General features: G+C 45.5%; 2 pseudogenes; one reads left to right on the top strand and one right to left on the bottom strand.

The window, feature by feature from the left end:
• Positions 1-26,164, top strand: part of LOC138560838 (zinc finger protein 850-like) — a 571,653-nt pseudogene that overhangs the window by 216,465 nt on the left and 329,024 nt on the right.
• LOC138560846 (zinc finger protein 585A pseudogene) overlaps positions 18,636-26,164 on the bottom strand; it is a 241,092-nt pseudogene continuing 233,563 nt past the window's right edge.

Genomic DNA, 26,164 nt, shown 5'->3' on the forward strand with positions numbered 1-26,164 from the left:
ACCTCGATTCCAACACTCCGTGTGTTCTCATTCTGCCCGATCTCTCCTCTGCCTTGTCAACCATGCCATCCTGCTCAACCGTCTCCGTGAAAACCTGGGTATCACTGGTCAGGCTCTGGCGTGGCTGACCTCTTTCCTTTCAAATCGACCCTCCCAGGTCCAACTGGGGTCCTTCCTCTCGATCAGAGAGGGAAGAGGTCAGCCAAGCCAGGGCCTGATCAGTGATACCCAGGTTATCACGGAGACGGTTCAGCAGGATAGGATGGTTGACCGTGTCAAAAGCAGAAGCGAAATCAAGTGTGACGCTCACCTGACTCCCACGGAGGCGTTGGTCAAGTCTGGGTTGCTGTGGCCTCTTCGAGCGTGATGTGCAGAACTCGGAACACCGACTGAACAGGACCCTCAAATCTTGCTTGTCTGGCCCGTAGGAATATCCTTCTGCAGATGAGAAAGGGGATTAACAGTGTGCAGAATAGTGTGCTTGCTCCCCCCGTCCTCCCTTCGTTCTTCTCTAACTTCCTCCGAAATCCCCAGTTGAAGCTCACCTTATGGTTTGAAAGGATGAACTCTCCATCCTGCTTCTGGTGCAGGGGCGCGTGTTTGTCCAGTTACTTCACTGGTTTTCAGAATGGCGCTGGCAAAATCCACTTGACTTTTCCGAGCGGAACGCCGTAAGTATGAAGAATACAAAAGTTCAAGTGTTGAGCCTCCTTTTCTGTTGCCTTCCTAACCTGTGATCTGTCCTTTATTTCAGGTGCAGAATGAAGGCGATGCGTTGAGGGATTGACTTGCCGATGGTAAACTCAGGTGAGTTAGCAATGGGGGCGATCCCTCTTAATGTCTTTATATTCCTCCAGTAATGTCTTTTGTCCTTTCCCCATAGGGGCCGGGGTGCGGTACCTGCCAACAAAGCGGCGCCGACCCGAAATGAGGAATGATCCACCAACAGAAGACCGGAAAGTGTTATGGCGGAAAATTAGGCTTTCCTCATATGTTCCTTCTGCTGACCTTTTGTCTCTTCTTCTCTCCCCTAGGCGCAGAGATGTGGCGACCGGTGCAGACAGTCGCGGTGGAGCCAGAAGAACTCCCGAGGACAGGCGAGTGAAGCGCGGCGCTGCAGCGAGCAACGCGGTGCTTTTAAATGAAAGTCTTTTCTCAGGAACGCTGGCGTGAAGGTTCTGGATGCAAGTAAGTAGTTTGATAAAATTCTTGGTTTTCACCTTTCTCTTCTCTTCTTTCCTTACAGGTTTTTCCAGGATCGAGGCAGGTGTGGCTGGAGACCAGATGCAGGAGCAGACACGGTGAGCGTTCAGCTGCTTGGATGCAGAACAACGCGAAGCATGAGCTACTGTCTGGACGTGGCTTAAATAGCCCCCAAAGTAGTTCCAGGTAAGTATCCTTCCCTGGCCACGCCCGAGTGGCAAAATAGTCCCAATGAAAAAATAGTTCCTTTCAGGTCTCAGGGAGGCCTGAATCTTGCAGCATGGTCTGCATCAGGTAAGTGCACAAAACACCTTCCTTTATGAGCCTGGCGCTCCAAAGAGCCCCTATAAGGGGCCGCTGGGCTTTTACCGGGGGCATGATGCCTGCTCCCGGGGGTGCTGGGCCTGGCCTGGTGCTCCGGGGGTAGGCATCATGACAGCACTCCCCCCCAAGGCCTCTCCCAAGGTTGTTCCCTCTGGAGGTTTCGGTTTGTTTGGGAAATTCCGACGGAACCTTTTTACCAGCCGAGGTGCATGTACGTGGTCGCTGGGTTCCCAAGACCTTTCCTGAGGCCCGTACCCTTTCCAATCAATTAGATAGAAAAGTTTTGATTTTGAGATCTTAGAATCCAAAATGTTCTTCACCTCGAATTCAGGCTCCCCATCTATCTGGATTGGTTCTGGTGGCTTTATTAATCTGGTTCCTGGTTGCACTGGTTTCAAAAGTGACACATGAAAAATGGGGTGAATCTGCATGTTAGCTGGTAGATCGAGCTTGACTGCCACTGGGTTAATTATAGCTTTGATTGAGTAAGGGCCCAAATACCTTGGATTAAAAGTTTGAGGTCCCTTGAGCAATAAGTGTTTGGTAGCCAACCATACTTGATCCCCTATTTGGTATGGAGGCGCCTCACTCCGATGCAGATCCGCATTCTTTTTGTATTTCCCTTTCGCTTGTTGCAAATGTGCAGTTGCATCCTTGAAGGCTTGAGTTATCGTGGAATGCAAATGGTCTACTGCGGGAATTTCAAGGCTCAGAGGTGAGTCCAGGTCTGAAGTACGAGGGTGATGTCCATATAGGGTATAAAAGGGGCTTTGTCCAGTTCCAGAGTGTACCGAGTTATTGTATGCATATTCGGCCACCCATAAAATATCCTTCCAATTACCCTCCGATTGGTGCAACATACATCGTAGGTATTGTTCAGGGGTCTGGTTCGTTCTCTCCGTCTGACCATCGGTCTGTGGGTGGTGGCTGGTTGAGAGTCTTACGTCGATTTGTGCCAGTTGACAACACTTCCTCCAAAAATGAGAAATAAACTGGGTTCCCCGGTCGGAGACTAGTATGGACGGGAATCCATGCCAACGGATGATATTTTCGAGGAATTCCTTGGCTAGGACAGAAGCTGAAGGTAATCCTTTCAATGGAATAAAATGGGCCATCTTGGAAAATAAATCCACCACAACCAGAATAGTATTGTATCCATTACAAGGGGGCAGGTCCGTGATAAAATCTAGTGACAAGGTGTGCCAAGGTGCTGGTGGAATGTCTAAAGGCTGAAGAAGACCGGCGGGTTTTGTCTTTTGGCCTTTGTTTTGGGCACAAACTCCACAGGACATCACAAAAGATTTAATATCCTTTCACCAGGAAGGCCACCAGAATTGTTTAATTTTTTCCTCAGTTTTGGCAATGCCAGGATGTCCTTCTATCAGGGTATCATGATGACGGGAAATAACCAGTTCTTGCAATTCCTTTTCTGGCAGAAATAAGCGTCCTTGGAAGTAAGGTAGGCCATCGTTGACCGAAAAGTAAGACCCCATTTGGATCCAATCCTGCAAGGCTGTAGAGTCCAGGAGTTGTTTTACCCGTGCTTTAATGTCTTCAAGGGTTTGTAAAGAGGTTATACCCAAAATTCTTTGTTCGGGAATTATCGGCACAGGTTCTGAGTTTGTGTCTATTTCTCCCATTCCTATTCGAGATAGCGCGTCCACTTTGCCATTCTTACAGCCGGGGCGGTAAGTGATTACAAAATCGAACTCAGCAAAGATCAAAGCCCATCGGAGCTGACGTGACGATTGAGCCTTGGCAGTTTTTAAATATTGTAAGTTTCGGTGATCAGTGATCACGGTGATGGTATGCCTGGCACCAAGAAGATAATGCCGCCATGCCTTAAAGGCGGACTTAATGGCTAATAATTCCTTGTCGGTGATTGCATAATTTACCACAGGCAGCGAGAACTTTCTGGGCCAAAACGCTACGGGGTGCAGTTGGTTGGTTTCAGGGTCTCTCTGAGACAGGACAGCTCCCATGGCTAAGCTGGACGCGTCAGTTTCGACTATATATGGGAGATCGGGACGCGGGTGCTTCAAAATAGGTGCAGACATGAATTTAGCTTTCAATTCCTGAAAGGCCTGTTCGGCTTCCTCGGTCCATTCGAAGCGTTTATTTTTCCGCAAGAGTGCAGTGATGGGTTGTACCACACGTGAAAATTCCGGGATAAATCTGCGATAAAAATTGGCAAAACCAAGCATGCTTTGGACACCTTTCACCGAACTAGGTGATGGCCATTTGAGGATGGCATCCACTTTTCGCGAGTCCATTCGGACCCCTTTAGGTGTCAGGATGAATCCAAGAAACTCAACCTCGGTGGTATGGAAAACGCACTTTTCCAGCTTTGCAAACAGTTTGTGCTGGCGCAATTTCTCAAGGACGGCCCTGACATGCTTTCTGTGATCAGATTCCGAAGAGGAGTACACAAGAATGTCATCGATATATACGACAACACAAACATCGATGAGTTCCCGAAGGACATCGTTCATGAAGAATTGGAAGGCAGCAGGCGCGTTGCACAACCCGAAAGGCATCACCTGGTATTCGAATAATCCATATTTTGTATGGAAGGCCGTTTTCCATTCATCGCCTTCTTTTACTCGCATCAGATGATAAGCCCCCCGGAGATCTAACTTGGTGTATACGCAAGCGTCCTTCACCTGGTCAAGGAGTTCAGGGATCAGAGGCAGAGGGTAACGGTTTTTAAAAATTATCTGGTTCAATGCGCGGTAGTCGATACAAGTTCTAAGGTCGCCTTCTTTTTTGGGCACGAAGAACAAAGCCGAGGATGCCGGAGACTTTGACGGGCGAATGAAACCATTGGCCAGGTATTGATCTAAATATTGTCTCAAATGCAGATTCTCAGGTTCAGTAAGGGCATAAATCCTGCTACAAGGGGGTTGTGCACCGGGCACCAGATCGATTTGGTAATCGTACGATCTGTGGGGAGGTAACGTGTTGGCCTGTTCCTTTTGGAAGACGTCCTGAAAGTCTTGGTATTCCAGGTAGTTGCATGGAGACAGAGGTTACAGACGCTAGACTAATCTTCAGATTTTCTGGGTAGCAGGTTTGTGCACAATCCGGGAAGGTTATTCTCTTCGCTCGCCAATCAATTTGAGGATTATGTGTCTCTAACCAAGGGATTTCGAGAATAACCTGAAACTGTGGAGCCTTGATTACATCAAACACAACTGCCTCCCGATGGCCGTCCGGACCTATAAGTGTCACCTCAGCAGTGGAATGTGTTACCGGTCCAGAGGCAATTTCGGTTCCATCGACTGTGGTGATGACATCTTTGCTGGTTTTAGGACGCAGAGGGAGGTTAATCCTAGAGACCAATTCACGATCCACATAATTTCCTATAGCCCCACTATCGATGTATGCCTTGATTGCATGCAACCGCTTAGGCTGTTCCGGATCTACGAGGACCATTGGCACAATGAAATGCGAGGTCTGAGAGTTAGTTTTCAAACTCGGCAAGCGGACCCCTACGCTTGTCGGGCGTGGTCGTTTCCCGAAACAGAGTCTTCATGGTTTTTATCAGCAGCTCCTACCACCTTCTTGGGCGGTTTTGCTGGGAAATCTCGTAGAAAGTGTCCAGAGGACCCACAATAAAGACATAATTGCATCTGCCGTCTTCTTTCACGTTCTTTTTGAGTTAAAGGTCCTTTAACCCCTCCGATTTGCATAGGCTCAGAGACATCAGCACCCTTGGGGTTAGCGTGGGTCTTGACCAACACCCGGGTCTCAAACTTGGACCGATCTGCTTTTCTGTTTTGAAGTCTGTGATCCAATTGGACCACTAAGTCTATATATTCTGTGCATTCTTGGGGCGGATTTACAACTTGGGCCAGGACATCTTTAAGTTCTCCGCGTAGACCTCGATAAAATAACGTGATTCTTTTATCCTCTGGCCACCCAGTTTCCACAATTAGTCTATTAAAGGTTGCAATGTATGATAGGAGGTCCTGATTGCCCTGTCGCAGGGATAGGAGTTCGTCATCCAGAGCCTGCTCCCGAGAGTGTCGAGCAAATAACCTTTCATGCTTGCTTGAAATCCTTGAAAATCACGGAGAATCGGGTCATCTTGAGTAACCAGTGGAACTGACCAATCGGCAGCACAGCCGCTGAGATATGACAATACAAAGGCTACCTTGGTCTGGTCATTAGGGAAGGCCCCAGGTCTGCATAGGAAGTGCAAACGACACTGATTCATGAATACGGCGAATCGTTTGGGGTCCCCAGCAAAGCGTTCAGGTGGGGCCAGCGGCATGTTTGCAGGTAGATTAATCTCCACAGGGTTACCGGGAACCACAGGAGCGGGGTTCCCCCCGGAACCGGGTAGAGGAGTGTGTCCAGCTTAACCTTGCAAAAACTGTCTAGCCAGGTCATCAGTTCTTTCCTTTGATACAATCATTTCCCTCCTGAGAGCATTAGTCTCTTGACGAGCGGCGTGTACTTCGGTCCGTAATTCCCCCAGTAGTCGGGCCAACTGATCAGTCTCAGAAGTTTCCATAGCGCCTGGGTGGGAATTTGTAGGAAGGCTTCGCGTTCTGTGACGCTCACCTGACTCCCACGGAGGCGCTGGACTAGTCTGGGTTGCTGTGGCCTCTTCGAGCGTGATGCGCAGAACTCGGAACACCGACTGAACAGGACCCTCAAATCTTGCTTGTCTGGCCCGTAGGAATATCCTTCTGCAGATGAGAAAGGTGAGTAACAGTCTGCAGAATAGTGTGCTTGCTCCCCCCTTCCCCCCTTCGTTCTTCTCTAACTTCCTCCGAAATCCCCGGTTGAAGCTCACCTTATGGTTTGAAAGGATGAACTCTCCATCCTGCTTCTGGTGCAGGGGCGCGTGTTTGTCCAGCTACTTCACTGGTTTTCAGAATGGCGCTGGCAAAATCCACTTGACTTTTCCGAGCGGAACGCCGTAAGTATGAAGATTACAAAAGTTCAAGTGTTGAGCCTCCTTTTCTGTTGCCTTCCTAACCTGTGATCTGTCCTTTATTTCAGGTGCAGAACGAAGGCGATGCGTTGAGGGATTGACTTGCCGATGGTAAACTCAGGTGAGTTAGCGATGGGGGCGATCCCTTTTAATGTCTTTATATTCCTCCAGTAATGTCTTTTGTCCTTTCCCCATAGGGGCCGGGGTGGAGTACCTGCCAACGAAGCGGTGCCGACCAGAAATGAGGAATGATCCACCAACAGAAGACCGGTAAGTGTTATGGTGGAAAATTAGGCTTTCCTCATATGTTCCTTCTGCTCACCTTTTGTCTCTTCTTCTCTCCCCTAGGCGCAGAGATGTGGCGACCGGTGCAGACAGTCGCGGTGGAGCCAGAAGAACTCCCGAGGACAGGTGAGTGAAGCGCGGCTCTGCAGCGAGCAACGCGGTGCTTTTAAATGAAAGTCTTTTCTCAGGAACGCTGGCGTGAAGGTTCCGGATGCAGGTAAGAAGTTTGATAAAATTCTTGGTTTTCACCTTTCTCTTCTCTTCTTTCCTTACAGGTTTTTCCAGGATCGAGGCGGGCGTGGCTGGAGACCAGATGCAGGAGCAGACACGGTGAGCGTTCAGCTGCTTGGATGCAGAACAACGCGAAGCGTGAGCTACTGTCTGGGCGTGGCTTAAATAGCCCCCAAAGTAGTTCCAGGTAAGTATCCTTCCCTGGCCACGCCCGAGTGGCAAAATAGTCCCAATGAAAAAATACTCTCTTTCAGGTCTCAGGGAGGCCTGAATCTTGCAGTATGGTCTGAATCAGGTAAGTGCACAAAACACCTTCCTTTAAGAGCCTGGCGCCAAAGGCGCCAGGACAGAGTCCAAAGAGCCCCTATAAGGGGCCGCTGGGCTCTTACCCGGGGGCATGATGCCTGCTGCCGGGGGTGCTGGGCCTGGCCTGGTGCTCCGGGGGTAGGCATCATGACATCAAGTAAGATGAGGACACAGGGGGTGTTGGAATCAAGGTGAGAGCAGTTTCCATGCTTCTGACCGCTCTGAAGCCAGACTGATGGTCATGGAGACAACCAACAGATTCAGAGTGAAGATTAACCTAGGAGGTGGCTAGCTTTTCCAGGAGTTTGCCCAGGAGTATGTGTATAGGCGCGTTACAAATACCATATCATATCATATCATGAAAGGAGTGATGGAGATTGGGCGATAGCTAGCTGTGCAAGAGGGGTCAGCTGTAGGTTTCTCAAGAAGAGGGTGGTCAAGGGAGTTCTTCGGGGGGAAGGGAAGACTCCTGTGGTGAAGGAGTGGTTGCAGAAGTCAGCTAGAGCAGGGGCCAAGGTGCCAATGTGGTCCTTGATGGTTTTGGAGGAACAGGGGTGAATCTGTTTTGGCGATTCTTTCATAGATCGGACTTGTCTAGAACCCTTGTCTGGGGAGAAAAGGGGAAAGGCAAAGAAGGAGGGAGGAGAGATGGCCGAAGAAGGGCTAGAGGAAGAGACGGGAGTAGAGGGAGGAGGAGAGGAAGAGAGAGCACAGGATGTCCAGAGTTTTAGAGATGAAATGAGAGGCCAGGTCCGTGCAGAGGGCCTGGGAGGGGACAGGAGAGGTAGAGACTGCAGTAGGATTGACCAGCTCCTTGCAGATTTTAAAGAGTTTGGCTGAGTTGTTAGATGCCACAGAGGTGCAGACTTGGATGTGGTCTCTCTTCTTGGTGCGGACAGAGAGCCGGTATTGCCTTTGGAGCAGGCAGCAGGACAGTTTGTCAGAGGATGTACCAGAAGCACACCATTTCCTCTCAGCCACCCTGCACTTGCATTTAAGGGTGGTGAGGTCTGAGTCATACTAGGAGTTGCAATTGGCTTTGGGCTTCAGGTGGATCCTCATGACAGGGGCAAGAACATCAAGAGTATCAGATATAGCAGAGTGGAGCAAGGAGAGGGCTGTGTCAGGGTGTGAGTCAGCCAAATGGAGAGTGGGGGGTGAGAAAGTGGCAGCAAAAGCCTCAACTGACACACGCTTCATGGGTCGGATAACCGAGAAGGTAGGTGGCAGTGCTGGAGTTGGCTTGGCCTGAGGGGTGGAGAGCATGAGCTGGGAGGAACGGAGAAAGTGATCACTCCAGAAGAGAGGCGTGGTGAGAGGGATAGAGAGGGGAAGGTTTGTAGAGATAAGAACATCAAGAGTGTTCCCTGCAGAGTGAGTCGGGCCACAGGGGAGGATAGAGAGTGAGAGAGAGTTGCAGAGGTTGGAAAAGAGTCCAGAGGAAGGACATGAGGCATCCAGGTGGATGTTAAAGTCTCCAAGAAGGAGGAGTTGAGTGGTCGATACCAGAAGGGAAGAGGAGCGGTCCGCCCATTCAGAGAGGAAGGAGGAGATACGACCAGGTGGCCGATAGATGGTAGCCACAGTAAGGGAATGGCTAGGAGAGAGAGCCTGCCGACAAGGCATTCGAAAGAGGAGTAGGCCTGCGTAGGAATGACAGAGGCAGGGATCCACTCTGGGAAGATCAGGGCTACACCCCCTCTGGAACGGTTAGACCTGGGCGTGGAGAGGATCTTGTAGCCGTCAGAGAGGAGAGTGTCAAAGCTTGTGACCATGTCTCGGTGAGAACCTGGACATTGAGGTCAAGTTCTTTCAGGAGGCGGCAGATGTCAGAGGAGTGTTTGACAGCTGAGAGAGAGTTAAGAGTGGCAATATGGAGAAGGTTGCCATCTTTGAAAGACTTCCGGGGAGGGGTTCAAATCAGAGGTATGGCCTGCAGAGGTGTAAAAGAAGGCCGAGCGGGGGCATAAAAGGAAGGAGAGGGCAAGATAGTCAAGGAGGAGACAGCAGGGGGAGGCAAGAAACCCGTGGAGGGAAGACAGAGAACAGCAGGAGTAGGAAGGAACTTGATGAGGCACGTGAAGCATCTATCAAAGAGGAGAAGATTGACCCGAGGGCTTTGGACCAAGACGGTACCATTCAGGTAAACATTTATGGTGACCTGAGAGGAGTCGAAGGAGGCCAAGAGGGCCTCCCACCAGGTGCCACCATTAATGGGAGAAGAAGCGGCAGGAGAAAGCACAGAAACCATATGAAGTGTCCTCCAGTGGGTGTCCGGGTGTCCCTCTGGGTGGGAGCCAACTGGATGAAACTTCCTCTGGCGAGGGAACAACAAAGAGGATGTCGGTGAGGATTTACCTAGAGGAGGCATTGGTATAGGTGTCAGTGATAGGGAGGCCTGGGTTGGAGACCAGGAGGTCCTTTTTAAACTTCTTCCTACCAGATTTAGTGAGAAGAGCAGGATAGTCGATAGAGAAGCAGTAATAATAATTTTAATGTGACATAGTTTAAATAATAAACTTTACACATATTAATCTATATACTAAAACCATACATTGAATAAAATTCCAATACAATACAATATATATACATTAAAAAAATAATCAAATTCAGATAATGCAGAGTTATAATGATTCATTCACTGTCTCTATAATTCATCGTCAACCATATAAACCAGAGGTACTAATCATTTTGCCTCATAGTCATGGGTATAGTCATCTATTTTATGATACACTTAGCAATATCACAGTTTCCATATAGGAGCACAACCTGGCCAATTCCCAACAAGCATTATATAGATATACCCAACTTAACATCTACCCTTAGCCAGATAGAATAAAGTGCTTTTAACAATCTTATGCTGTTGGTGTTGATACAATGATTCCAGAAAAGCATGTCCCCTATGGTTTCCATATTATCTACATGCTTTCCCAGATGAGTAATTATATCATCTGTCATTGACAAACATTCCGTGAGTACATGCTTAGCTGTCTCAAGATGTTCCAAATTCCTACAGAGACGGCAGTAGCGTAGATCTTTGGGTAGCTTATCCATCACCCCTGTGGTCATCCTTATGGGAAGATATTCAATTCTTAGTAACAGTATAAATCTCCTGAGCCTAAGGGATGGGCATAGCGACAGATATGTCTGCGGTTTCTTATATGTGTATAATCTATTTTGCACAAAGCTATATCTTTTTAGCTTGCGTAGATGGTCAAAATTTTCAAGCCAGTCCCACAGCTCTAACCGTCTCCCCATAAGAGATTGCATCGCTTCAGTATATGACCCTTCACGATGTCTCCAACAGATGTCTTTGAGTAATTGTTCCATTTGATCTTTAAATTCTCTAATGGGACCCTCAGTGTTACTTTTCAAAGAGAATGACATTAGTAGGGCATTACCCTTGCCGTTCACCATTTTTAAATAAAATCCCATCCTCTTTTTCAATACCTGCACTTTTAACGATATAAGCCCCAGCTCCAATCTTAATAGCGACATGGGTATACAAGCCGGAAGTCCCAGGATCCTTCGCCAGAATTTTCCCTCCACAATTTGTAGCCAATCTAGATCCATTTTAATCAGGGATTCAAGGCCATAGACTATCATGGGGGAAAAAACCTGGATATAAAGATGACGGGTTCCCCATAGAGTAAAACCTCCCTGTTTAGTTGTGAAGCTTTTGAAGAGGGCAGTAATTTGTGCTGCTCTTGTTTTTCGGTGGCGTTTACATGTAGTATAGTCACCTTTGGGTTCTAGCTCTATCCCAAGATATTTATATACCGGGGCATATGAGATTGCAACACTATCAATGCGAAGTAGTACACGTGAAGATCTTTTACTTGTGTATCTCATCACTTGTGTCTTCTCCGCATTAATAGTGAGCCCATTATGTGCTGAATATTCCCAGAGGGCTATTGCCGAACGTCGTAATCCACTGATAGTATGGTCAAATATAACTATATCATCCGCATATGCGAGAACCAAACAAGGGGTTTTACCTATGCTGGGAGGGCAATTTTTTGCAGTAGCTATTTTCAAAGGGATGTCGTGAACATATAGATTGTATACAAGTGGAGCAGTCACGCATTCCTGTTTAACCCCTCTATTCTGTAGTACTTCCTCCGACACATGACCGTCCTGGTCTAATTTTAATTTCACCTTAGTGTTCTGATGTAGTAGCCTAAGGTAATACAGAAGATCAACTGGACAACCTAATTTTCGTAGCTTCGTCCAGAGTTTTTCTCGTGGGATAGAATCGAATGCGGCTTTGAAATCTACAAAGAGAGCGTAGAGGGGGGGGTTGCCCACCTTGTAGGGCCCTACTGCGCATATAGTCCACAACCAATAGGTTGTGGCTAGTGGAATACCCCGTTCTAAAGCCGCATTGGAATTTACATAATATATTGGCCTGATCAACCCATTTCTGGAGTTTTCCCAATAAAAGTGAGACGAAAATTTTGCTTGTACTGTCTAACATAGAAAGTAATCTATAGTTGTTGGGATCGAGTCTGTTTCCTTTTTTAAATATAGGAATTAGAATGGCCGATTGCCAAGAGCTTGGGATGTTTCCTGTGCTCAAAATTTTTGTGAACAGGATGTTCATTACTACAGACCAAAACTCTGGGTTGCTCTTTATTACAATATTGGCCAGACCATTTGGTCCAGGTGCTCTGGAAGATTTCAGTGCTTTAATCGTAGACAAGATGGATTCATAGGAGATGTCTATAGAAGGGTCAGTTGGAATTTTACCTATCTCAGTCATCTCGTCATATTTAGATTCTATATTACGCTTTTCCAGGAACCTGGTCCACTCTGCACTAGATATTGGGTTTGCTAACTGCCGAGCCTCGTTTCCCCTGGCTTCATTAAGGAGAGACCGTATACTACTGGATTTCCGAGAGCAAATAGTCTGCACCAGCCTTTGCCGGGACCTATTTCTATCAAGGCTTCTCTTTGCCTTGATGTCTGTAGTTAGAAAATATAGGTGAGACAGAGAGCACCATAGAGTAGGTGGTGAGAAGAGGAAGGGGCAATGGAGGAGGGGATAGGGGCAGGGAGAACCCTAGAGAAGGACACAGGGAGGGGCGCAAGCAGGCGAGACAGAGAAAGACAAGACAATAGTAGGCAATCGGACAAGACGACAGGTGCTCAGACAATGGAAGAAAGTTTGCTAGGTGAATGCTTTGCTAAGAAATCAAAACCACAGAATGGCACAACTTTCACAATGTCGTTTATATACTGGAGAAAAAAAACCCACCTAAGTCTGAGAATCCTGTCTAAGGGGAAAAAAGGCCTAGGTTTCACAATGCAATTTATAAATACCGGAGAAAACACACTTAAGTCTGAGAGTCCTGTATAAGGGGAAAAAGGGCCTAGATTTCACAATGCAATTTTAAATACATACACAATGCAATTTTTAAATACCGAAGAAAACACACCTAAGTTGGAGAGTCCTGTATAAGGGGAAAAAGGGCCTAGGTTTCACAATGCTATTTTAAATACTTACACAATGCATTTTTTTAAATACCAGAGAAAACACACCCAAGTCTGAGAGTCCTGTATAAGGGGAAAAGGGCCTAGGTTTCACAATGCAATTTCAAATACTTACACAATGCAATTTATAAATACCAGAGAAAAAACATACCCAAGTGTGAAATCTACTATGTGGCAGAGTTGTCAGGGTAGAGTGAAGGCTCTATTACTAACCCGGGCCACTCCTACCTTGCATAGTCGCTGCCGGTTGATGGCTGGCCACTGGCCTCCCCTACTGACACCTGCAGACACTATCAGGAGCCGCCTCTGTGAAGGCTGCCCTTTGCCTTGTGGCCCTTAGTCGCAGGGGCTGCACGGGCAGATGGCTGCCATGGGAGGGTGGGTGATGACCAACAGCCACCCAATCAGGGGAGGTGGGCGGGCTTGGAGGAGGGAGGAAAACAGGGACCAGGAAATGGATACTGGGGAGGGAGGTGGAACAACAGCGCTGAGAGCGCTGCGAGCAGCATATGGATAATACACAATAAGGCCCAGGAAGGTCTGTTGGCTCAAGGCTCACCTGAAGATCACTGCCAAAGTGGCAAGAAAGGAGCTTAACGGGCCGGTAGGTGTTAGGCAGAATTACATGCAGTACCCTTTGGGAACACTACACACAATTAAAACTACAGGTGTAAGCACAATCTCACCTTTGGTACAAGCCTATACTACACAGTTATATGGTAGCAGCAGCTGAGCAGTCAGCCATATCTCAAGAGGGATGTGAGCAGTACAAGATGTTACACAAAGGACTTGCAATCACAGTAGTTCAAACAAACACTTTTCAAGGTTTCTTGGTAAAAGAATATACATTTATTTACATAGTCAGTTGGCAAACATTCCACTAGTAAGAAGCAGCTCAATATCACACTATAATACACTACAGTACACAACCAATATGTTTCTGAACAAGTTAGGCTCCACTGAAGTGGGAGCAAAATGGCACTTCGGTAACTTTCAAAGGGGTAGAAAGACAAAGGTTAAAAGAATGAAAGCACAATTACTTTCATAGGCAGGGCAAATAGTTTCAGTTCACTACAACAGGCAATTCAATTCAATAGGCCTGGGCCAAAGTCAATGGTTCAGTGTCTTGGATAGGATAGCACAGTTCTGGTAGTAAACGGTTAAGTCTTTTCCAATGTTCTTAGAAGTAGTTTGCCAGAAAAAGAGTTATATGTCGGATTAGGTGCGAACAATACTCCAAAGTTGGGTAAGTTTCACAAACTTTCACCGCGGCAGAAAGGATTTCCACACCGCGTTTGCACAGTACCTTAAGTATGATGAAAAGCTGTAGCTGAGGCAGTTGATCCTGGCAGTTCCTGCAGATCTCGCTGTTCCTGAGCTTCAGTCGTGGGGACAAGAAGGAGGACGTCGGGAGGTTCCTGCACTGGACAGGGAAGAGGCCACAAGCTTGGCAAAATGTCGGTTTTAAGATGTGAGTGCCTTAAAGTCCACAAATTGATATCCTTCTCACTGGCTATTCGGTTTTCAACAGCACTCTGATGAAAATTCGACCAGTATGGAGACGGTGTCCAGGTGGCTTACGAGTTGGTTGTTCCCACCAGCTCAAGGGAAGAAGTCGTCCTTGAAGGGGCTTCTTTGTCAATGGAGTTTCAGGCAATTCGGACCTGCAGCAGGGCTTCACCGGGCAAACCAACGGCTCAGGAGTTGCAGCAGTCGTCTTCCTTTAGCTCGTCTTCGGTTCTTTCGTTCCAGTGGTCGACTCTGCCTTCCAGTCCTGGAGACTCGGCTTTTAAACAGTTTTCTCCCATTCATTCCAGCCTAGCTGTCACTAAACCCAGCAGGGTGGCTGTCCTTGCTAGACAGCCAGCCAATCACACCAGAGTGCATTCAGGTCTCCTAGGAGACTAAGGACAGGGAGTTTCAGGCACCACCCTCATATCCTGTCCACCCCAGACCCTCAGGCGCCAGAGGAGGGCTTCACCAAAGGGCATCGAACAAAGGGACCAAACCTGGTTTGGTGCGCAAGGTTAAACACAAGAAGGAGCTTTCCTAAAAGAAACAGCAACAAAAGATGACCAGAGTCTGTTTTTACAGAGGGGTCATGGGAGCCATATTGAAAAACATGGCTGACCCGATTTTTAGCTACCGGTGTTCGCGGTCGGGAAAAATCATGGTAGTTTGATCTAAGACCACTGCCACCAGCCATTTCAAGAGGAAAGGGTAACATTTCACTGTTACATGAGTGTTTAGACACAGGGGATGCTAGACAACCGCTCCAGCACTCTATAGAAAGAGAGTGTGTGCTGGGTCTATGAATTTAAAAAGATGCACTGGGAGACAGTAATCAGTCCCAGGGAAGGTATTTAAACCTTGGGAAGTCTGAAAGACATCCCTGTGTCACTGCACTGAAGGTGCTGTGTGACACACAAGAAAAAGATGATGCCTATGGAGTTGTTTAAAACTCCATATCAAAGAACCCAAAAGTAAAACAAACATCAAAATACATGAAAGAGTGGGAAAAAAGGCTCACACTCTTTCCAGGTAAATATTAAAATTCTATAACTCCAGCAAAGTTGCTGGGGGTCTAAAAAGGCAAGGGAAATTAGCACATTCTTGAGAATTCTCCCTAAGAGTAGACTCGATGCACTGCAGGCAATCACACCAATCAGGGGAAGTGGGCGGGCTGGGAGGAGGGACGGAAACAGGAACCAGGAAATGGATGCCAGGGAGGGAGGGGCAACAATGGCACTGTGAGCGCTGCGAGCATCAGATGGAAAATACAAAATAAAGCCCAGAAGGATCTCTTGGCTCACCTGAAGATCACCGCAAAGTCAAGAGACTTAAAATGAACAGAGTGTGCAAGGAAAACATTGGGTGAATTAGTCATTCTCTGAAGCTCATGATGAATTGAAATACATGTTGTTGTAAATTAGGCCTTTTGTGTATGGATTCTGTCCCGAAGTTCTGGCTACTATTCTACCCCCTTTCCTGATTAATGATTCAAGTCATCGATCAGTTAACAAATGGCGAGAAACCCGCTCGGCAATTTTCACAATGATATGAAACGAATACTTTCATACACCTTTAATCTGTCCTTCCGCTAGTATGGATAATTGCACTTCATTTTCCACAAAAATGTCTCCTTTTACTTTCTGTCTCCAGCACTCATCGCGGCCACCTGCCGCCCTTTTGAGATTTCCTATGTGGAAAATGGAGACTGGAAAACACAGACATTCGCCTCCCTGCCGTTCTGAGTGGCCCACACCTTGGTTGCCATGACAACAACTGTAAACTCTATCAGAGCGCATGCGCGCTCACCATAGCAACGGACACATCAGCAGGGAGATGCAGCACGTACACACCCTTCATTCCAGGCGGAACGGTCGAGACGGCGAGCCTCCAGCTTTTACCCTGCACACTTTTCTGCTGACTCACGCAGCAGCATTTCATGCCGTGCACAAGGTAAGCGAGGCGGCCCCCTCCGGCGAATTCCGCCGCATACGCAGACAAGCGTCCACTCTCCCTGACATTTAAATGGTCTGCTCTATCTGTGCTTCTTCATCTTTGACACGCAATTTCACGCGGCCATTTCCCGTGCACAACCAGTGCAAAATAACTGGCGTCACCCTGGCTGCAACAACGAATTTGGAGTCAAATCCCTAGTTAGCTTTAATTTAGTTTGAACAACTTTTCGACACATTAAAGTGGTAACTATCAACATTCAACTTACTTTTAGTAAATATTTTAAAGCATAACACCTTACTAGAAGCAATGCGCATAGCCCATTTTTAATTCAATTTTCCTTGCTGAACCCTATTTTCAACCTCACTGTAAAACGAGGTTTTGACTCTTTTGCCTTTTTTCTTGTCTTCTCAGGAACCGTTTACCAGTCAGCATCGGTTCATTACGTATACCTGTCATCAAAGGAATTGGACTACATCAAAGCAGTGAAATTGTATCCAAACAAGGTACAAATAGAACTCGTTGCAATGTCTTCCTTTGAACTGTATACCACTTGATACACAGTATCAATATATCAGCAGCATAACATAAGGCTTTAGAACTTTATTCAAACAAGCCTCCTTCTCTGCTCATGTTTTCTTTTAGAAAATACCCTGATGTGTGATTTTGATTAACACACCCTAGTAGCCACTTACATGACTGCTTCTGTTGTCTGGTATCCATCTCCGTGCGGCCTGTACCTGAGCACTTGGGATTTGAAGCACCGGCAGGTAAGCCTCCCGACCGGTGCTGAGAGTTTTTTAATGAGTACATCAATGCCCTAATAATACAGGCACCCGCATCCTTATCCCACTCACTTGATATCCATATATTCTCCACAGGGTCCCCCAATAGGAGCCCTGATGAAGGCGGACCTATTTCAATAGACTACCGCCGAAACGTGAAGAAGACAGGGAACTAAATCGAACACATACATCCCTGCCCCTTGGAACCCATTCTATTGTCCCAACAATCAACCTTCACGTTGGCAAGAATAAAAGATATCTTATACCTAAAGACCCTGCAGCATTAATTGCTTTGCACAGAAACAATTTTGGGAGCCATGATGCTAAATATCTATTGAACTATTATTAGGCATCTGTATCTTTTATCTCCTGCTCACTGTTTCTGCTTTTGACATATGTTTGTCTCACAGTATTCCTTTGTACTTTTTGAATTCTTCACTGTATGTACCATGTGGATGTATTTATTTATTTATCTCTTTTTTATGCCCTTGGTTGAGATTGCAATCACATTGACTTTTTTTTGCTATACGGTTTGCTAAAAATATAGGATTTATACTCCCCTTTTTAATTCAGAGTTGACTGTTTCTTTTTCCTATCCATAGTGTTTATTTACCTAGTAACCACTGCCATTACCATTTAAATACTTGCCTTTGAAACACACAGCAAATATACTCTATGAGTGGAAACTCCTGAACTGCGGTTGATTTAGTCTTAGGATTTCCGTATTATGGAAACTTTACTTTGTTAAAGCTAGTTGACAGATTTATAGAATCAGATATCTGTTCACCCTACATGTCTGTGTTCACTTTCTTAAAAGAAGAACTATTAGTAAGGGTGCATTCCTATGTTTAGATGTTTCACCTTTGGCCAAGTACCCTTTCTAGCAAGGCCATCCCCTACTAACCCCTAGTTCTTTTTTTCTGTTACCGTAAATGAGGCATGCGACTTTCTGCATTTTTATATTTTAAACCTTAATGATTAGCTTCAAAGATATTCAGGAATAAGGCATTATTTTACTATTAAGTACACTTCTGCTTTGTACAGCCTTAAAATGTGATATGATTTGTTTTTTGGTCTACCTGCCTTGCAACCTTTATTTGTTCACTCTTTCCAGAAGTGCTAATGAGAGTAGGGGTGGTTCAGTTTATGTTGATGTTTAAATTAGCAGCTATCTACATCCTGCCTGCCTGTCAGATTGCCGAGAACAATGGGTAAATCTGCCACAAGTAGCCACTGAACCCTGCTCTGGTATGTTCCAGCATGTGTTGATGTCTCTCACCAGTTACTTCCACCTCACCTATTACCCTTTATGTCATTCCTTCAGGAGTGGTGTGATTTTACAGGTGGGCAGAGGGTGCACCGACACCTGGGAGTTGTTACAGCGTCATCCTCTTCTGGATTTTCGGAGCGCCCACTGTCCATACGTGCCTGAATCATCCCAAATCATACTCTAACCTTGTTACACCCCAGTTTCTTTATTGATATAAATTGACTGAATTCAATCAAATAGGATCCTATGCATATTTCATTACTCCTGTTGTGGTCAGAATTGTGTATCCTCAAGGAAAATTCAAAGAAATACAGACATGTTGACAAGAAAGTTTAAATGTGGACAATAACATTTATTCCAACATAAAAATGGAATAGAGGTGGTCACCCCACTAATTAAAACAAATGAATCACCTCTGTTCCAGGAAGCAGTTTACACAAAAGTGAAGCAAGAAAAAAGATTTAACACACAAATGAAGTTATTGCTAACAACTTATATTTAATGTTGACACAGTGACATAATGGCTGAAGCGCAATATTAATTTCATCAGCAATGTATTCAGTGTATGAATCCCGGTGGGAGACTTTTACATTAGACATGTCAGTTTATCCAAGACCAGCTTTATTTTGTAAACATTTATGTCCACTGTTCCTTCTTGGAATTTAGAGATCAGCTTTGATATCATTAAACCCACAACTCTTTCATTTAAAAAAGAAATGGACCATTTCATTTCCAAATGCCCATGAGTTTTATTGTCTCACAACACAGCAAATATTTCTAGTCAATTTGCCTTTTTCACTCTATTCACAAAAATTCCCTCATCTAAAATACATGTCAACATAATTTATTGGAACACTTGACATCTTCTCCGGGCCCTTCACACCAAACCAATTATTTATAAGATAGTGCTTTAATAGTATGCATGCACCCTGCCTTGTGTAGTTGCACCTCCACATCCCGATCCCAGGCTAGGGAACCATCTACTAATCCTAAATGCTCCAATAGAGATAGTCAACAGTATAATACAGTACAAGCGAATCCTGAGGAGAAAAGGAAACGAGTGCTGTAGAACATGCACACAAAGTGGAAACACTGCAGCATTCAGCGAGGATGGCACTCCTGGTGATAAATGCATTTCTTGGAAGCATACTTCTGGAGTAATATTTGTGATTCCAGTTTTATGGATTCCATTCTCCAGGTCTTTGCACATGTCTTGTGCCAAGCTTAGTTTAATTAGCCATGGGAGAATACAGCTTTCTCAAATTTTATTATTAAGAAGGGTTCCAAATAATAAAACTTAGGGGTATTTTAATCCCCATGTGTTGATGTTGAAAGTAAAACTACTTTATGGAGTGTAATAATGTAATTCCCAGTAGAGGCATTTCTAAGGATTCCTTCCTGCCACGTATTCCTCATCTATGATATCCATATTCCAACGCAGCTGTTCTCTAGAAACATTTCCGCCGCCAGGTGGCGCCAGACAGCTGTGTCAGGTCCGTCCAAAGCCAGTATAAGTAGCAGGGCCGCGCCCCATGACCTCAGTTCTTTTTTTCTGCGCACTGTGCTCGCTTATCGGGAACGTGCTCGTCGACATTTTCTAAAAGTGATTCGCCATGCAGACTCCATCAAAGGCCTCCGATTTTAAGCCATGTGCAGACTGCAATAGGCAGATGTCTGCCCTCGATCTGTACCGCGATTTCTTGTACTGTCTGGGCGAAGACCACGGCACCCAGGATTGTGGGTCATGTCAGATTTCCATCTCTCTCAGATCCATCTTCCTGTGTTCTTCCCTCCGTCTCAACCTTCTAAGGCAGAGGAAGGATTTCATCGATTGGACCCAGTACGGGTCCTAAAGTTCTACGTCGCTCATATTCGAGAGGTTAGGAAGGATGACCAGCTTTTTGTTGGTTACACTGGTGCTCGCAGGGCTGTGACCAAACAGACCCTGTCCAGGTGGATCATTCTCTGCATCACATAATGCTATGATCTGGGTGTGAAGGATGTGCCATGAGGGTCTCAGGGCTCAGTCTACCAGAGGAGGGGCTGTCACCTCTGCCCGGCAATGGGGTCCCTTGTCCTGGCCATTTTCCTGGCAACTATGTGAGCATCTCTGCACACGTTCGCTATGCATTACTGCTTGGATTCCCGTGTGGGCCAGAATGCCCATTTTGATAGGGAAGTCCTTCAGAGTTTTATGGTTTAGGCGATGTCCTTGCTTTCCTCCCTCCTCCAGATTACATACTGCTTTGGGAGTCCATCAAAGATGTGGAATCCGTGGCAGGACGGTATCCATTAGTAGAACAAATTACTTACCTCTCAGTAATGTTGCTTCTAATGGATGTTCCTGCCATAGATTCTTCATCGCACTCCCTACCTGCCCCAGAATTCTAGGGAAAGAGGGTGGAACTGAGGTCATGGGGCACGGCACCACTACTTATACTGGCCAGACAACATTTTTGCACGGGACTCGTAGAGGCGTCGGACAGATGCAGAGTGGTGCAGAACCCCTAGCAGTGGAAATGTTTCCAGGGAACAGCTGCGTTAGGATATGGATATCATAGATGAGGAATCCGTGGCAGGAACATCCATCAGAAAAAAAACATTAAAAAGAGGCAAGTATTTTTTTCTCATAATTTAAGTAAAACAAATTTGAACTCTTTGAAATGCACACTTCTTTACAACTAGCAATTCATATACAATAAAATATAAATTGTTTACTTTATAGTTTCCCTACATATCAGGGAGAAATCTCTGTAGACCACCATCCACTGGTACTGCCTGGCTGGCATCACTGGCCTGAATATATTCATGAACCTGAGTGGGAGAAAGCAGGAAGGCTGGCATCTATTTGTCCATTGCTTCCAATTTTAGAGTTTTGCTACTTTTTTGAAGGGAGTATTTGCAAATTCTTGGGGAGTAAATGGTTAATACACCGCTTATTGTAGGGATGGTATTAAAAGCTGCCTTTTTTTTAATTACAAAAATAATGCTCTATGGCACATTCAGCCAAAGGTTTATGGGTTCTAACAGCAGGTGGACATTAAAACAGGAGAATCCAGCAAAATGAAGGAAAGACAAAACAGAACAGATGGGTCTTCAGCAAGCATCTGAAGGTCTCATGGCCAGAGGTGGCAATCAATCCTAGACAGAGGCCATTCCAGATACAGGGAGCAAAAACACCCCCACAAAAAAAGAGTTACATCACCTCCTCATCTAGAGTAGTAGAGGCACAGGGAGGACAAGGGTGGAAGGATCCATTGCAGAATGGGGTATTGGGGGGGGGCATTTGCCATAAATAGCGCAATGAGCTAGACAAAGCACATTAAAGCCAATGTGAGAGGTGACAGGTAGCCCGTGTGGCTCGTAATGAAAGAGTGAAATGGCCACATTTGTCAATGCCTGAAAGAAGCAGGTTAGCACTTTGTGCGCCACCTGAAGTTAGTCACACATGCCAAGGAGCACAGAATAAATGTAATTGCCATAGTCAAATCTGGAAATAATTAGGTGTATAGCACCTGACATCAGAATGTTAAAGGTTGAGAAGCATCTATACAGGGGCGGGCTGGCTGACTTGCTGAGGCAATGCCATGCTGAGATCCTGTCAGAGGGAGCAGGGGACATATGCCTTAAGCTGTCCCTTTGAGTCATGATTTGCATAGTAGTGCAATGGGGTTTGCTTGATGGAATAATGTACTCCCATTTTGCTATGCATTGAACATTATGATATACATTGGGCCTCATTACAAGTCTGGCGGTAACCGCGGCGGTAAAACCACCTGGTTACCGCCGGACTCGTATTACCATTCCGCCTCCGTGAGTCTCGGAAATACCAGGGGCATTACGACCCCGGTGTCCCGGGAGTCAAGGAGGTGGAATGGTGTTAATCCCCATTCCCATTGAGTCCTATCGGACTCAATGGGAATCGGGATCATGGAAACACTGGCAGCATCTCGTGATCGTGCCGGTGTTTCCTCGTCAGCCTGCAGGCGGGAGGTGTTCAACCCGCCAGGTCAGACCTGGCGGGAACATCACCTCCCGCCTGCAGGACTCGGGATCGGGTGGTCCGGAATTAACAGTGGCGGCGGGTTTACCACCACTGTTAATTCCGGACCGCCCGACCCCTAATGAGGCCCATTGAAATGTATTGCTGAATATATTGTGATTTGCCATAGGATGGTTTCGATGAGCCTTTACAAGTTATTACTTTAAAGGTTAAACCATTGTGATTTGCCTTTAGAAATGTGATGCCGTTTCATATATATTGCTTCAATGATAGAGCAGGTCTATTTGGACTTAGATGTTCCTTAAACAGAAGGGATAAGGCGATTTTAACCCCAGGTGGAGTTGGACAGGGCTTTATATGCTTGACATGTTTTGGATTGTCCTTGACTAAAGACATCAAGTAGATTGAATTGATTTTAGAAGACGAGAGTTGATGCTTAACAGCCAAGCAAATGTGCTTGAATTCTATGTGAACTTGTAGAGTTGGAATATTGTGTTATTCTAGAGAGAATGTATGAGGGATTTTTGTGTGTGTAAATAAATACATGCTTTTTTACAACATTAGTCATTCTTGGCTTTAAGACGTTGGTACAGTGAAATGGTAATTTATAACAGTTTTATGTAATGCATATTATGCCTCTCTCCCTGAAGCCTTTCTGTTTTGTGAAAACCTTCTCTATCCCTATATATGTGCATTAGTTGTGACAGGAACTGTCGTGGATGTGTTGCAGAACCTCTGAGTATAGTATGTTGTAAGGGTTGTACATTGATAGAGCTGTGCAATGGAGTGGAGAAGGGAAATACACTCTGAGCCTGAATCCTTTTTTAGAATCTATGTAGCAAGAGCATAATATCAGTACAGAAAGAGACAAGATGCCCTCTGGGTTCCATTTCAGTAGTTGGGAGCTTCCCCGTAAAATAGGAAGGGAGGGGGCACCCCATATATCAATGAGGGTCTATAGTTATTGATTCAACCACTGGGTCTTTTTCCAAAATGCTGGTGTCCATTCATTAGCATGAGGTCCTTAGGCAAAGTGTTCCATAGGATGGTTACCTTAGCACAGAAGGTACAGTCTCCCTTCTGAACATTCCAGAAGGGATGCATTTCAAACAGCAGTGATTCAACAATCATAATCAGCCATCATTTGTGTGCCAAAGGAAACCAAGAACCACTGTGGAGGCAGGTTCTTCACAGTATTAGGCAACAGCCATGCCACACTCAGTTGCATTGCAGAAGCACCACCTTCTCTCAGAAGCACCTTCAATTGCAGAAGAGTTTTCACCACCTACATGTCCTCCCTCATGGCAGATAACAACATCCTGCATGTTTTGTCTGGTGCCTAATAAGGGAACTGTTCTGACTGAAACATTTCCCTCATTCAGTGCATTTAAGAGGTTTTTCACCTGTATGTATTCTCTGGTGGCGAATAAGATGTCTCTTCTGAGCAAACCCTTTCCCACAGTCACTGCACTCATGTGGTTTCTCATCTGTATGTGTTCTCTGGTGGCTAGTAAGCTCACCCTTTGTAACAAACCCTTTCCCACATTCAATGCACCCATAAGGCTTATTACCTGTATGTGTTCCCTGGTGGATAATAAGGCATTGCTTCCGAGCAAAACCTTTCCCACATTCAGTGCACTCATAAGGTTTCTCACCTGTATGTGTTCTCTGGTGGCGAATAAGCTGTTCCTTCTGAGCAAACCCTTTCCCACATTCACCGCACTCATGTGGTTTCTCACCTGTATGTGTTCTCTGGTGGATAGTAAGGTGTCTTTTTGTAACAAGTCCTTTCCCACATTCAGTGCACTCATAAGGTTTCTCACCTGTATGTGTTCTCTGGTGATTAATAAGGCATTGCTTCCGAGCAAACCCTTTCCCACATTCACTGCACTCATGTGGTTTCTCACCTGTATGTGTTCTCTGGTGGATAGTAAGCTCTCTCTTTGTAACAAATCCTTTCCCACATTCAATGCACCCATAAGGTTTCACACCTGTATGTGTTCTCTGGTGGATAATAAGGCGTTGCTTCAGAGCAAAACCTTTCCCACATTCAGTGCACTCATAAGGTTTCTCGCCTGTATGTGTTCTCTGGTGTCTAATAAGAGATTCCTTCTTAGCAAAACCTTTGCCACATTCACTGCACTCATGTGGTTTTTCACCTGTATGTGTTCTCTGGTGGAGTGTAAGCTGTTCCTTCTGAGCAAACCCTTTATCACATTCAGTGCACTCATAATGTTTCTCACCTGTATGTGTTCTCTGGTGGATCGTAAGGTGTCTCTTTGTAACAAACCCTTTCCCACATTCAGTGCACTCATAAGGTTTCTCACCGGTATGCGTTCTTCTCTGGTGGAAAGTACGCTCTCTCTTTCTAGCAAACCTTTTCCCACATTCAATGCACTCATAAGATTTCTCGCCTGTATGTGTTATCTGGTGGCTAATCAGATAATCCTTCTGAGCAAACCCTTTCCCACATTCACTGCACTCGAGAGGTTTCTCACCTGTATGTGTTCTCTGATGGCGAATAAGAGATCCCTTCTGAGCAAACCCTTTCCCACATGCAATGCACCCATAAGGTTTCTCACCTGTATGTGTTCTCTGGTGGTTAATAAGGTCTTGCTTCCACATAAACCCTTTGCCACACTCACTGCACTCATGAGGTTTCCCGCCTGTATGTGTTCTCTGGTGGCTAATCAGATGTACCTTCAGAGCAAACCCTTTCCCACATTCACTGCAGACATGTGGTTTCTCACCGTTATGCATTTGTTTGTGGCAGTTAAGTGTATCATGCAAATGGAGGCTAGTCTCAAATTCAGTGCACTGATAAGGTTTTTCACCCATGTCTTCATGAGGGCAATAAGTATGTTCTTAAGATGGCAATTGCTCCGACATTCTGTGCATGTATAAAGTTTATTGCCAATTTGTTTTGTCAGGTGAGGACCCTTTTCACTGAACCGTTTCCCTAATTCAGAGCACAAATGAGAAGTGATTTTCTTACTGCACAGAACACATTGTCATTTTCATGCTAGATATCCCTCTCCCCAGGATTAACAGACTGAACAAGCTTTGTTACTGGATGTTACCAGGAAGGGGTTGCATGGACGGAAGCCATCATGTTCATGCATCCAACAGGCTTCTCAATCTGAGTTCCTGAATACTCTGAAAAGACAACTGGACCCCAAACTTGCACTCTTCTAAGATGCTTGGAAATTGCATATTCTAACAATGAAGCTTTTCATTGCGTTAGTCCAGAGAATCCAAAAATCACTGTTGCTGCATTTCTGGGGCATCAGTCACCTATTAACATAAAATGAGATGCATATTATTAGTTTCAACACGTTCACAATCGCAGGCATCACATGTAATAAGACGACTCTACTCGGTAGCAGTGATATGATCTCACAGAGTAACTTACACGACTTTGAAGTGCCATCTATTGGGGAAAGGCACCCTAATAGGTGTCAGAGTAGTGGTGCTCTAATGAGAGCATTTAATGGGACAGAAGTAACATGCAGCAGGAATAGTGGGATTTATTTTTATTTAGACCATTTTAGCATCCAAAACATTAGGAAACAAAATACAGCTCGATGAATAAACCTTTTAAATGGATAGTTTAATCATCAGGAACATGTATACATGTTCTATCATTTTATTTGTTCAGAAATGAGTACATGGAATCTCCCAATTTCCATATACAAATGATAAAGGCAGGTATTTGACAATAGCAGCAGCAGCTTGTCACCAATCGGCCATATGTCCGACCAGTCTATTATGTAATCACTGATGACTCCATTACATTTGGTCAAATGTGTATTGGCCCAAACTTGAATAATATAACCAACAACACAATTGAGGAAATA

Source organism: Ambystoma mexicanum, unplaced genomic scaffold, assembly GCF_040938575.1.
Source record: "Ambystoma mexicanum isolate Mex_15411 unplaced genomic scaffold, UKY_AmexF1_1 Mex_scaf49, whole genome shotgun sequence".
Lineage (NCBI taxonomy): Eukaryota > Metazoa > Chordata > Amphibia > Caudata > Ambystomatidae > Ambystoma > Ambystoma mexicanum.